The following is a 12,192-nucleotide window of genomic DNA, read 5'->3' as shown; positions in this document are numbered from 1 at the left end:
ACAAGCTTGGTACTCAACCATCAAGCACGTGAAATTAAGGGATGCTAGTTAGAGGCAGAGACAAAGCCACTGGCCAAAAAAGAGAATTGCCCAAGCCCCACAAGAAAGTAAGTAGCCGGACCAGGACCCAGAGCAGCTCAGTCCTGGACTGTGCTTTGTAGGCTTTCCCTGCGAGCCCATGGGGAGTATCCAGCTACTTTTGAAACAACTTGCCCACAAAAAGCACCTCTTGGACAAGTTATTCCACTTGTTTAAAGTGGAACTGAATTTCTGAGTGTGAATACCTGCTAGGTGTTATACCTTGCAGCACAAGGTATATATGGATCCAGGGAACCCGCTGAGATGGTGCAACTCTCCATAAATAGGCATCAGTATGTTTCCCCAGTCAGGCCTGAGCAAACCTGAGTAATGAAAGAGGCTTTTTTAAAATGGAAAAAGCAGAAAGATTTTCCTACTTGTTACACTGATATAGTAACCAATACAGTCAGGACACTGAAATGGGAAGAATTTCAGCCCAAATGTTGAAGTACAGTATAAATAAGTTAATTGGAGAGTAGGAGAAAGTTTGCATACTTCTCAGACCTTATTCTAATATGCAGTGAGGTCAAAACCAAAACCCTCAAGCGTGAATAACATTGGGCACACAGCAAACAACTTTGCTACAAATTAAAGTGCATATCCCCAACAGCAGATCTTTACTGGGTCTAAACTCTCTATAGAAATGAAGCTAGGAAGACATGCAGGAGCCAAACATTATCTTCAGGTGTATGTTGAATATGTGTGGAATACATGTCATGGTTTGCAAAGTTTGTAGTAGCACTTAGGTTGATGTGGAACTTTGGCATGATTTGAAGTGGGGTTTCTCCTCTTAAGGATTTTATTTCATGCTTACAGAAGGGTGGCTTCTCATGGGTTTTCAAAAGTGGACTCTTTCATAACAGAAATACTTTATAATGATCTTCAAAGTGTAAGTTAGAAAAGGAGAAAAAGAAAGGCAAAGCAGTAGCAAACTACATAGGAGACAAAAAATACAAGTTTCTGAAGAGTGAAAATCCATTTTTCTACCATAGTTCAGAAAATTAGTTTTGCAAAGTGAAAACTACTCTTATAAAAAGATATTTTTCTTCATAGATTTTAATAAATGTATTACTCTGTGTGTATTTCAGTGCTGACACTCACACCCTGTCCAGCTACTTTTCAAGAAAACAGGCTGCATTATAAACTAGGATCCAGTTCTGGTCCCAGTGAGGTCAAGGTGCAAGTTGGAGTCAGGGTTGATTTCTTCATTTGTAAACTCTGCAGCACATGCTATATAGTTAAAAGTATTTTTTTCTTTTGATTGTTAGCGCACTAATATTTTAATTTTTCTTAATTTTCAGAAAACTGAAATGAGGTATGTGGGGGTATTTTTTTTTTTTTTTTTTGTCTTCTCGTCTTCTCACCTTCCCATACATTGAGGCAATGAGGTAGGGCACCTTTCTATTGTCATGTGTGGACAGACCAAGTGTTAAGAAACAGCAAGAAATAGAAGTATTTCTCCAGGACAGTGAAACACTACCTGATGGTAAGTTTTCAGAAAGCAAGCAGTAACTGACCCTAAGGTTAAGGTTGGACATTAGGAGGAATTTCTATAGAAAGGGTGATTAGACATTGAAAGGAGCTGCACAGGGACGTGGTGGAGTCACGGTCTCTGGAGGTATTTAAGGAAAGACTGGATGAGGCATTTGGTGCCATGGTCTAGTTGACATGGTAATGTTAGGTCACAGGTTGGGCTTGATCTCAGAGATCTTTTCCAACTTAACTGATTCTGTGTTTCTGTAAAATACCAGTACTGAATCTTGTGGTCAGATAGCCCTTATATCTGCAGTGGAAAGCACCTTTCATTCAGGAGCACTGGGGAACGTGGCCCTCATTGTAGCAAAATGCAGGTGCTCAGAATCACACGAGAATTATACATTGCTATATAATTTCATCATCATGTCATGTGAATTCCTGCTGCCTAACTGAGCATTAATATCTCTGGGAAACACTAATGCCTGTATCATATGATAGGACAGAGACCAAAGGGCATGCAGGAAAGGGAGCAAGAGAGACAAGAATGTACCCTGGATACAAAAGGTAAAAATACTTGATGTGGGCAATATGTTATGGAATGTGTACCCATGCTCTAGAGATTGATTAAAAGAAAAATATTTTTAAGTCATAATGTGTCACAGCAAAGCAAGGATCACATTTTAAGACAAGTCTGCTGGTACAGAGCAGAGTTGATGTGGAACTAGAAGGCACAGTTAAATCCATGCTGTGACAGACATGGGATTCTTTTCATATAGCAGATAGCATTCGTATACAGACATCCTTCCAGCCGATGTAAGACACTGGAATATGTATCAGCATATTCAGCATTATTTACACCAAAATGTCTTCTATGAATAGCAAAATTCTCACTCTCCCTTTCTGCTTGAGAAATACAAAAGCCAGTAAAGGTAAGCCAACTTTGTAAATCCCATTATTTGTATTAGAAGAGTTCCCAGGAACTCTGGTTGCATGACAGAAAGTTATTGCACTGGTCTAACATTGGAAAACCTTTAATTAGCTTATAGAGCTATTAGTTGATCTCCATTTTACTATGTGCACCCCATCATAGAATACCCCATAACTGAACTTGCCCTTGAATACAATCATAGTAAGTCAAGGTATTCTCAATTTCTCTGATAGGAGGGTTTTGAAACAGCCACAGCAACACGGCTTCACACTCACAGTGTGAATGAACACTAGAGTCTGCATTGCACAGAACCCTGACTCTATGACAACACTGGCATTGCTGTATCTGTCCAACCTGTCCCTGCAGAGTCCTAAGGACTACTGATAACAACAGGACTGGCTGGGACAACTTGGGTAAGCAGGCCACTAATTGCAGGTAGTCATGGCAGGCAAAGACTCTGAATTCTTTAGGATTTCTATTTTCAAATTCAGTCTTAAGAAATTCTCCTACTTGGTGTACAATCCCTTTCATGAAGCTAAATGATAAAGCAATTTAAGTTATTTCTCTTATCTTAGTTCCTCCCAATTAGAAAACTGTATCAGAATTGCATTCTCAGGTAGTCTGCAGCCATCTTCTAATTTCCAGCCTAAATATATTCACAGCCAATCTTATTTCCTTCCTGACACCATTTGTCTGTCTGGTCTATTTGTGACTCAGTCCTTATTTATGACTCACCGGTGTGAAAGATAAGATTTGTGGCTTAGTGAGTGGCCTAATTGCCCAAGCAATGATTATATTAGAAATACTCTAAGGGAACATATGCACTTCTTAAAGTCCAGTTAATGAAATATATTTACATCTAAACAGCCATAAATAAAAATTTTTAAATGTATTTGATCTGTAATTTTCTGGATAAATATTTATGATGTGTTTGCTAATCACCACACTAATTTTCATCCTGATCCTCTTGTTCAACATGTGTACAAAGAAAAAGGCAAGGTGGTGTGGATTATATGATGTTGCTACCTTTCTCTGTTTCATTAGCCTCCAGCTGTGGGAGTGACCAGCTTTCGTGATGTCTGTGGTTCATGTGAGCTTGGTGGAGCCAATGGTATGTGGGCGACTTGGCAGAACAGCTGGAACAAATGGCAAAAGTTATCTTGGTCACCCATCTGAAGGAGCATGTTCTCGCTTTGGTTCATCAGCTCTGCCCCATGAAGATGTGGCTGGAATTTCAGCTGCTTATGGATGTTGGGATAACAGCAGCGGACAGCAACAGTTTTCAAAATGTGCTTAGATCTCAGTTCTGCAACACACTAATTGTGGTTGGATTAAAGATTTTGCAAGAGCAAAATTAAAAGTTCATATAGGCTGCTTGGAGAAGGCCTGGGAGCAGTTATCAATTACTGATAATTGTTCATTTTATTATTCTTGCAGTACAATCTAGAGACTTCAGTGACAGACGATCTTCATTGTCCTCAGCACTGTAAAAAACCAGAACAAATGGCCAATTTTTTTCCACATTTGGTGGAGAATTAGCAAACATTTTCTTGGAAGACGTTATTCTTTTCTAATGGCAGTCTATCAAATCCCAGTTTCAGCTCTACAACCCACCATCTATTCCATGAGTGTTACTATGGACTCCATCCTCAGGTAGCACAGATCAAAAACAGTGCTGTGTCAATCACCCAAGCTGTGCTGATTTATGATGGCTGTGTCACCTCAGCGAGGACAATGATGTTACACCAACTGACACCAGCACAGGACCTGGTCCTCGGACGCTGTCAATGCCATTTAGTACCACTCTTCTCTTTCCACTTCTTAAGTGCAGGGAGATTATTCTGCCTGACTGCAAGGAGGAGCCAGGCGCAAGTCAGCTCCCTTCCTGCACCCAGCCTCCCCAGCTCATTAGATCCCAGAGGAACAGGGGGTGTGGGAGGGGAGAAGATCCGGCCCTTTAGAGGTGGTTCCATTTATAAATATTGACTTTAATGCTAATTTCATGTAGTTGCTTGTAAAAGTCTTTTAGGCTGAAGCAGAAGGCACACTGCAGATGGCAAGGATATTTTTCACAGTTTTTATGGTGGATAACAATATACTTGACATTTTGCTCATTAAATGTGAGCCCTGGTATGTGAGTAAACATGCTAGGCATCTGTGCTCTAAAATTACCAGTGTGAAAAGCAACAACTCAAATGTTTCAGTCAATAAATGTACAGCACAGAAGCAACATTCAGCAACTTTCTGAATGCTGTGTGCAAGGCGAGGACTGAGTTTGCAGTATTACATGGAACACTCTAGAACCAACAAGGAAGAAATAACATATTGCTTTACAGTCCATATTTTTGAGGGAGAGGATTACATCCAAAAATCTCTAAAGTCAATGTAAACACGTGGTAGACCATACCCATCAATTTGTGTTTCTAGGGGAAATAACATGCGCCTTGTCAAGCCACAAAACTACATTGGAAAGAAAGGAGTGGAGCCAGAATGAGCTGAAAAGGTGGAAGAGTTGGTCTGTGGAGGAAAAAGCAGTTTGCTATTGTGAAGGACAGTAGGCTGGGACAAGAAGGGGCAGAAGGACAGATGTGTGATGCAGTGTGAGCAATTGCGATAAGTGACTGACCATGAGGAGATCAAACAGAACAGGTGTCACAGAACTACCACAGGCACTTTTCTGCTGCCCATCTTTGGGTTTGCACACATTCTTAAAAAAATTAACAAGAGAAAGGATGAAAACTCAGGTGGAAAGAAAATCTCAAAGGGTAAGATGGGTATAAGATATTAATCTAGTACATGGTTTTTGCTTGGTTTTCAGCATTTTGGAGGTACTGTCTCAGACAGCTGCAATTCTAAGTGAACCAAAACACACCTGAGGAAAACAAAATTTAGCTTAAGATATCTTGTGATGTTCACAACTCCAGGGTCTTACAGAAACTAATACCGTGCAGGCAACTACAGCAAAGTTAAAACTTAAAAAATAAAGGATAGCTAGATTGAAGTAAGCAGAAGGCTGTTGTCTCGTAGTTTTACTAATGGATTTAGCACGTGTTTTGGCATATTGCTTTTTGAGAAGGCAAACAATTTGTTACTTAAATCTGTATGATGGAAATGGGAATGAAGAAAGTGAAACTTGCCATATGAAATGATGATTTATTTAAAAAAAGACCAGGAGGATTAAGATAATGCTGACTTCTTTATTATTCTCCATCTCTCACAGCAGTGTTGGCCTATAAACATGTTTTTTTATTTCACAATATAAACAGATGTTGTCTCCCTTTTCTCACTCCTTCTTCTTCCCTCATGCCTCCCAATTAAATCTACTTTCATCCCAGTGTTAAATTCCTATTTTCTTTGACAGCTACTCTTCAAGTCACGTCTCGTTTCCCCGCCAAATAAAACTCCTTGAAACTTTTGTTACCTGTAGGGAATCAGATACTATTAAAAATAAAAGATTTTAAAATCAACTTGAAATGGAACTCTGATATGAACTTGGCTACACTACTTCTTACTCCAGTAGAGGATTCTGCCAACTGAAGCAGTGGAAAAAACTCCTATTAATGTAAGTGGAAATGAGGTTATATGTGTAATTGGCAGAACTAAAAGAGATTGGATGAATTTTACTCAAAAAGAGGGTAAGTATTCAAAACCATTCACCTTTAGACCCATCTAGCCATCCAGTCTAAGAATCTTCATGCTGAAACCACATTCCTGCCCTTCTTTTTCCGATAGTTACAGGCAATCAAATCTTGAACAAAAGCAAAAAGAAACAACCAAATTCTGAATTTGCGACAGAAGAGTTTAAGTGGCAGTCTCACACATCACACTTAGCAAAATCAGAAGAATTACTGAAATCCCGGGATGGGGTAAATTAATTTGCATAACAAACTGTACATTAGGACATCTTCTTTATATTTGAGGGTTTATCCCTAAAACATTTTCATCTCTCTTCTTAAGTATTTCATTCTCAGAGTTAGACCCCAATTCTTTTATATACAATATCAAAGCTAAGAGGGTTAACTGTAGTTACAAAGTGCCCAGAATTTACTGTGACAGCTAGGTACATAATTCATAGTGGAGAAATTAAATATGCAGGAAGAGCCGTCTGGTCAGATTATTTCAGAAGGTTTAATATCAGATCTGATGGATCAATGGCCACCATACCAGATTAGTGAGCTGTATAGATGTCTACATCAGGGAATGTAAAGTCCTAGAACCTGATATCACCTTCTTGAAAGGGGTGTGTGATAAACGGTAATAATTAGGGAAAAAAAGGATGAGGGGAGCAAATATATAAAATTGAGATGTTAAATTAAACAGCCCTCAACACTAAACTGAGACCCACTAATTAAACACATTCATTCAGGCATACATTTTTCTTAGGAGAAATTATGGTAATTTCTGATGTTTCTTCATGAAATAGTGTGAATTTGCAAGCAGTGGGAAGTGAATCTCTGAAGAGCCTACCGAAATCTATCACATTGAAAGAAAATAGTTTTCCTTCCTTGTCCTTATTTGCTTCAGGACATATCAGATATTTCTCTCAGAAATTCTAAACACTAACTCCCATAGTTCAGTTATCGCACAGTTTTGAACTGGGACTTCTGGGGTTTTTTTGAACTGGACTATGTCTTCTGTTTTGTGTTAGATATCCAGTTCAGGCAGCTGAAGCAAGAGAATTTGGGGAATGGAAGAAATGCATAATTGGTCCCCTATTTGTAAATACTCTACTGCTGTTTCACTGAGGAATTCCTGCTTTCGGAATAATTCTGGAAGGCAGGAGATGTTTGGCAAGGTAGGGTTTGATGTGAGGAAGGGTGACAGAATCTAGAATTTGGATATGCTGTTATATATTCCTAGAAATGCTTATAATCAGTTTGTTGTGATGATTGATCTGTTCCACTGCTAAATGTTCTCAGGACATAAGTCCTTAATCAGCAGGGAATTAGTAAGATCCCATGCTCAATATTAATATACTTATTAGCTAACACCAGGGCAATGAGAGTGTAAGATGTTTATTCTAGACAGATAGCAGTGAGATGTTTCCAATAATTCCTGACAAGAAAACTTGACATCAGGTTATAAATTCTATAATTTAGAAGAAACTGTGATTGGTAAGCTGTGGCATCTGCTCTGTATTTCTTAAAAAGACATAATAGATACCTGGCAGAACTGTGGACGTTTGTCCAGCTATCAAAAAATGGACATGTTATTAACCTGGCTTTCAAATCACAAATATTACTTGCATGCCTAAGAACCTGAGAAGCCTCAGCAGCAAAATGTCAGTATTGTGGTGTGGTGTGCTGTGACATAACAGCTTATCCAAATTAAGACCTCTTTGGTGATAAAGCATTTCTGTCTGAGAACTCAGCATCTTGCTCAAGTTGCCACATGTAATACACCACCAAATCTCAGCTGACATATGACTACCATTTACCAGCTTGCAACAAACCCATGGTATTGCAGATGCCCCCACAAGACAATAGACACATGTTCTGGGTCAGAATTTCTGGTGTTAATTGCAATAATGTTGGAAGAAAGATAATGTGACATCAGAAGTAAACAGTGCAGTCATTCAGGGGTTGGCATCCATTCCTACACGTGTATCCCGGCATGTATATGGTTTTTGTCGACACCAATACCACCCTTCTGAATTGCTAAGGGGAAAAGGTTGTCTCTGGAATTTTGCCACAAAAAACACATTCAATGCTGGTTTTAAAAAATGTGTTCTTTTTCTCACTACAGATGCTTTTCCATGGCTGCCGTCAGGTGAGGAATATCAGCACACGGTGAGCCCAGAGGATGCAAAGGAAGAATGACTGGTGTATCTCTCTGGGACTGTTGGGATATCCATCTTACCATAGACTCAGGCAGGTATAAAGTCTAGATTTGCATTAGCTAGATGAATTTTTATAGGTAAGTGTGGTCAGTATCTATCATGGCATTCATTTTCCTCTACATGGAAGGAAAATGTCTTCAGACCTCATGGATAGAATATCTGGAATTACCAATTCCTTGGTAGGATTCGGTCTTGATAGAAAGTTGGCCTAGCCCATTATTTTCTAAGTTCTCAAAGAGAGCAGTGCTGCTGGTCTGGTGGCACTCAGCACCTGACTAAACTGGGCCTGTGACCACAACAGAGGTGGTACTGGGTCAGACCAAGGCCACCAGCACAGTGCCCTACCTAGAGGGATGGCCAATATGTAGATGTTCCTGGGAGTGTGTAGCAGCAGATCAAGCACAAAGTGGTATTTCCTTCAGCAGTTCCATGTTCTTCATGTTTTGTGCCTCAGGGATTCCCTGCATGAGAGCTATCTTATTTTAATTTAATGTATTTGCCAATCAGGTTTTGCACCCATACAATTTTTAAGTCTTCACATAATGCTGTGATTAAATTGAGGAACTGCTTATTATAAGTTGCATAATGTGGTATCTCTGTCTATTTTAAACCTGTTGCCTGCTGTTCTTTTTTGATATCCTCTGATCACTTTATCATAAAAGAAATCACGTACTATTCCCTGTCCAAATGTCCTCTGCTTTGTTACTCATCTCTTGGAAAGAAGGTGGCCTTCATGGGATGGATGTTAGCTTTGCTGTATCTCAGCCTCATTCAGGCCTTCCTGCACTGCTTGAAACATTTTGCACCAGGCTGCCTGTAATGAGAGGAACCTCTTATCTATCTGCACTTTTTCCTCACAGCTACTTCTTAATTTCACATGCTGTGAGAAGATAATCTTCCTAACAAGATGGAGCCAGAGAAAGCATCCTGGGAAAAGAGAAGAGGATAGCAAGGAAGAAGAGAGTAAATTTCAGAAATCATGCCAAAAATGGTAAATCTTAGCAAAAAATTCCTCTTAAGGGCTTTCTATATGGAAAAGGGAAGATGGAGGAAATGCAGCAGTTCCTTTTCCCTAACTGAGACCCACAGCTGTAGAAAGAGGCATTTCAAAAGCATGAGAGTTTATAAGGTCCTGACACAGACTCTGACTGCTGCTGTACTAAAGAGAGAGTCTGGAATAGGTATCCAAGGAAAACACCACGAGATCTGTGCCTTGCAGAGAAACAGAGGACATCCAGGGATGAAAACAAGGGCAAGAGCATCCACATAGATTCACCTTGAGGTCTGCACGGTGCAAGGACTTACACATTAAAGAAGGATGTAGGTTAAGGCATATCTCTGGATGAATTTGCTGTCTTTATGGAAGTCACCATCACTCTCAGAGCAGAAAGGAGCCTTTCACTGCAGGACCTGCTGGGTCTACACTAACCCACCTCCATGCCAAAGCAAACATTATTACTGCAGGCCCCTCCGTGCTACGTGAGGAGTACAGTTTCAAACCTCCCCTGCTCCAACCACTTTGGGCACTAAATGTGAAACAGTGGACCAGCTTCTCAGCTGGTTCAGACTGGCTCAGCTCCTTCAAAATCAGTGGAGTTCCACCGCCACCATCTAATTGGGGTTTTGGCCCAATATTCAGCCTTCATTTCTTTAAGAAGGCAAGTAGCGAATGTTTTTTAACCCATTGCAGATGTTTCTCTCTTTTGCCCCTCTTTTCTCCCCTCTTTCCTTTTCCCTGCTGCAGCCATCTCCCCCTGTCTCCTCAGCTACCAGAGCTCACATAGAGGACATTGTTAGTTACAATTTACAGGGGGTGGAAAGCATTAAATCATGGGTTAGGAAAATAAAGTTCTTACCCTGCAGCAATCAGAGGCAAGCAATACTTCACCACCCAAACATGGCATGTGCAATGGTGCATTTTAACTGGATTCCAGGGCACAGAAATATTTGCAGCTCTCGATCCTAAATTATACTCACATCCAATATCTCAGATTTTCATATTACTCAAACATAAAACTGTCACCACGTACATTTGGGACTTAAATTATGTAGAGATGATGTTTTATTGCATAGAATTTGTTTGCATCTCTGTGGAAACCTGGCAGCTATCCCACTGCTGAAGTCCAAAGGGGCAGTGACAATTTAGGAAAAAGCTGAGAAACAATCCAAGAAAACAAGCTACATATGCTTCGTTATCTAATTGCTTTTTTTAAATTTTAATATTGGAGGGAAAAAATTGTGGCAGAAAGCATGAATAAATAAAACCTGACCTTGAGTAATTTGAATGATAGACCAAGCAGCAGATAGTATATTTTCACAGGAATTGACCTTCACCCTGTTTAGATTCCTGTTTGGGGTAGAGTTAACTCATTGACAGGATTGCATAAGCTACTTGTAAAAGGTAGAATTTCAGCCTGGGGGTAAAAACCTAGTTGTCACTCCTGTGCAGCCATGGATCAGGTAAAGGCAGGTAGGTATGATGCCCTGGGTTTTGGTATGCAGGAAAAGGGCTGCAGAAGCTTAGGACATGACTATGATTTCTCCTCCTATGCACGGTGGAACTGTGTGTTCCTGCATGAGCAGTCACAATATCTCCTTAGCCCACTTGGTTTGGAAGGAGTGGTGTTGACAAGACATAAAGTGAAAGGTGGTGGGAACAGGCCCTTTCTGACAACTCCAGGTGGCACAGCAGCAACCAAAAGAAGATGTGAGCTCAAACACCTTTCCCTTGGAATAAAGGACGGGTAAGGAACAATGAATTGCAACCACCAAATGTGACTTCACCTCACCTCCATGAATGGCACAGCTATTTTCTTGCACATGGCAGAATCCAATTGATGAAGATGTTCTCCAGCCCTCCAGAGGGCAAGCCTGCTGCCTATGTCTGGGAGATGTGTGCTGGGACCATGTGGCTTTCACTGATATATTCTGTCTGAGCTGGCATATCATACCCAGTGTGAAATTTGGTGGGAAATGATTTTGCCTGAAGGGTCTTGTCTTTTGCTTGTTGAGGTGTGTCTGTGTGTGTCTTAAACTCTGGGGGGGGGGGGGGGGGGGAAGAATTAAAGAATTAAATAATGCCTTTTAGAAAAAAAAAATTTTAAAAAAAAAGGAAAAATAATCAGGCATTTCATTATGACTGGACTTTGATAAAGTACAAAAAAAAAAAAGCAAATGAGAAAAATAATGTATTAACACATCTCAACAACATTTCCTCCAGAGCAATAGAAAATTTTCTTAGCTGATGTTAATTTTCATGCTTCTGTGGGAGAAGTGAAAAAGGCATGCTGAAAGTGATATTTTTGAGATACCACTAATAAAAATGCAGCATAAAAGTAGCACCTTAATTCTGTGTTCCTGCTGGAGAACACACTTTTTTGGCTCAAGTTTTTCCTGTCTCTGCACTCTGTGCACATAGTTATGACCAAATCTGCACTCCAAATGCTGATGCCAGCATGGCCAGCCTTTATCAAGACCAGTTCATCTCCTAAACTACACTTCATGCAACCAAGTTATTCTAGCAGGTATCCAGTTTCTTTTTCTTGCCCTCAATTTTAGTTTTGGGTGGACCACAGATAAGGAACTGCCCTGCTGGCATCCTCATGGGTCAAAAATGGAAAGGGTACCAGGCAGATCAGATGTTGCAACTTTCCTGGAAATTCTCTATGTGCTGATCTGGGGCACTCTGACTGGGGCACCCACTAGTCTTCCCTGGGAGAGGCTGTGTGAAATGGAAGCCTATCCCAGGACACTCTTCTCCTATCCCCTCTCCTGCACATTTGGGACAAGCCATTAACACAGGGCTCTGCCTGGCAGCTGTTGTCCATATTTTGTGTGGTGCTTATCCCAGTCAGTTCCTATTTCTGCACAA

General features: G+C 40.3%; 1 long non-coding RNA gene across 1 annotated transcript; it reads left to right on the top strand.

Annotated features, from left to right (window-relative positions):
* The first annotated feature begins 2,820 nt into the window (after nucleotides 1-2,820).
* LOC137479913 (uncharacterized) lies at nucleotides 2,821-10,742 on the top strand. Its single transcript, XR_011002595.1, has 4 exons — nucleotides 2,821-2,917; nucleotides 7,131-7,277; nucleotides 8,228-8,352; nucleotides 9,182-10,742. It is a non-coding gene; the product is annotated as an uncharacterized lncRNA (long non-coding RNA).
* The last annotated feature ends 1,450 nt before the right edge of the window (nucleotides 10,743-12,192 follow it).

Source organism: Anomalospiza imberbis, chromosome 1 (assembly GCF_031753505.1).
Source record: "Anomalospiza imberbis isolate Cuckoo-Finch-1a 21T00152 chromosome 1, ASM3175350v1, whole genome shotgun sequence".
Classification (NCBI taxonomy): Eukaryota; Metazoa; Chordata; class Aves; order Passeriformes; family Viduidae; genus Anomalospiza; species Anomalospiza imberbis.
The sequence above is the reverse complement of the archived record's forward strand: the minus strand, read 5'-3'. Positions and strand labels throughout refer to the sequence as shown.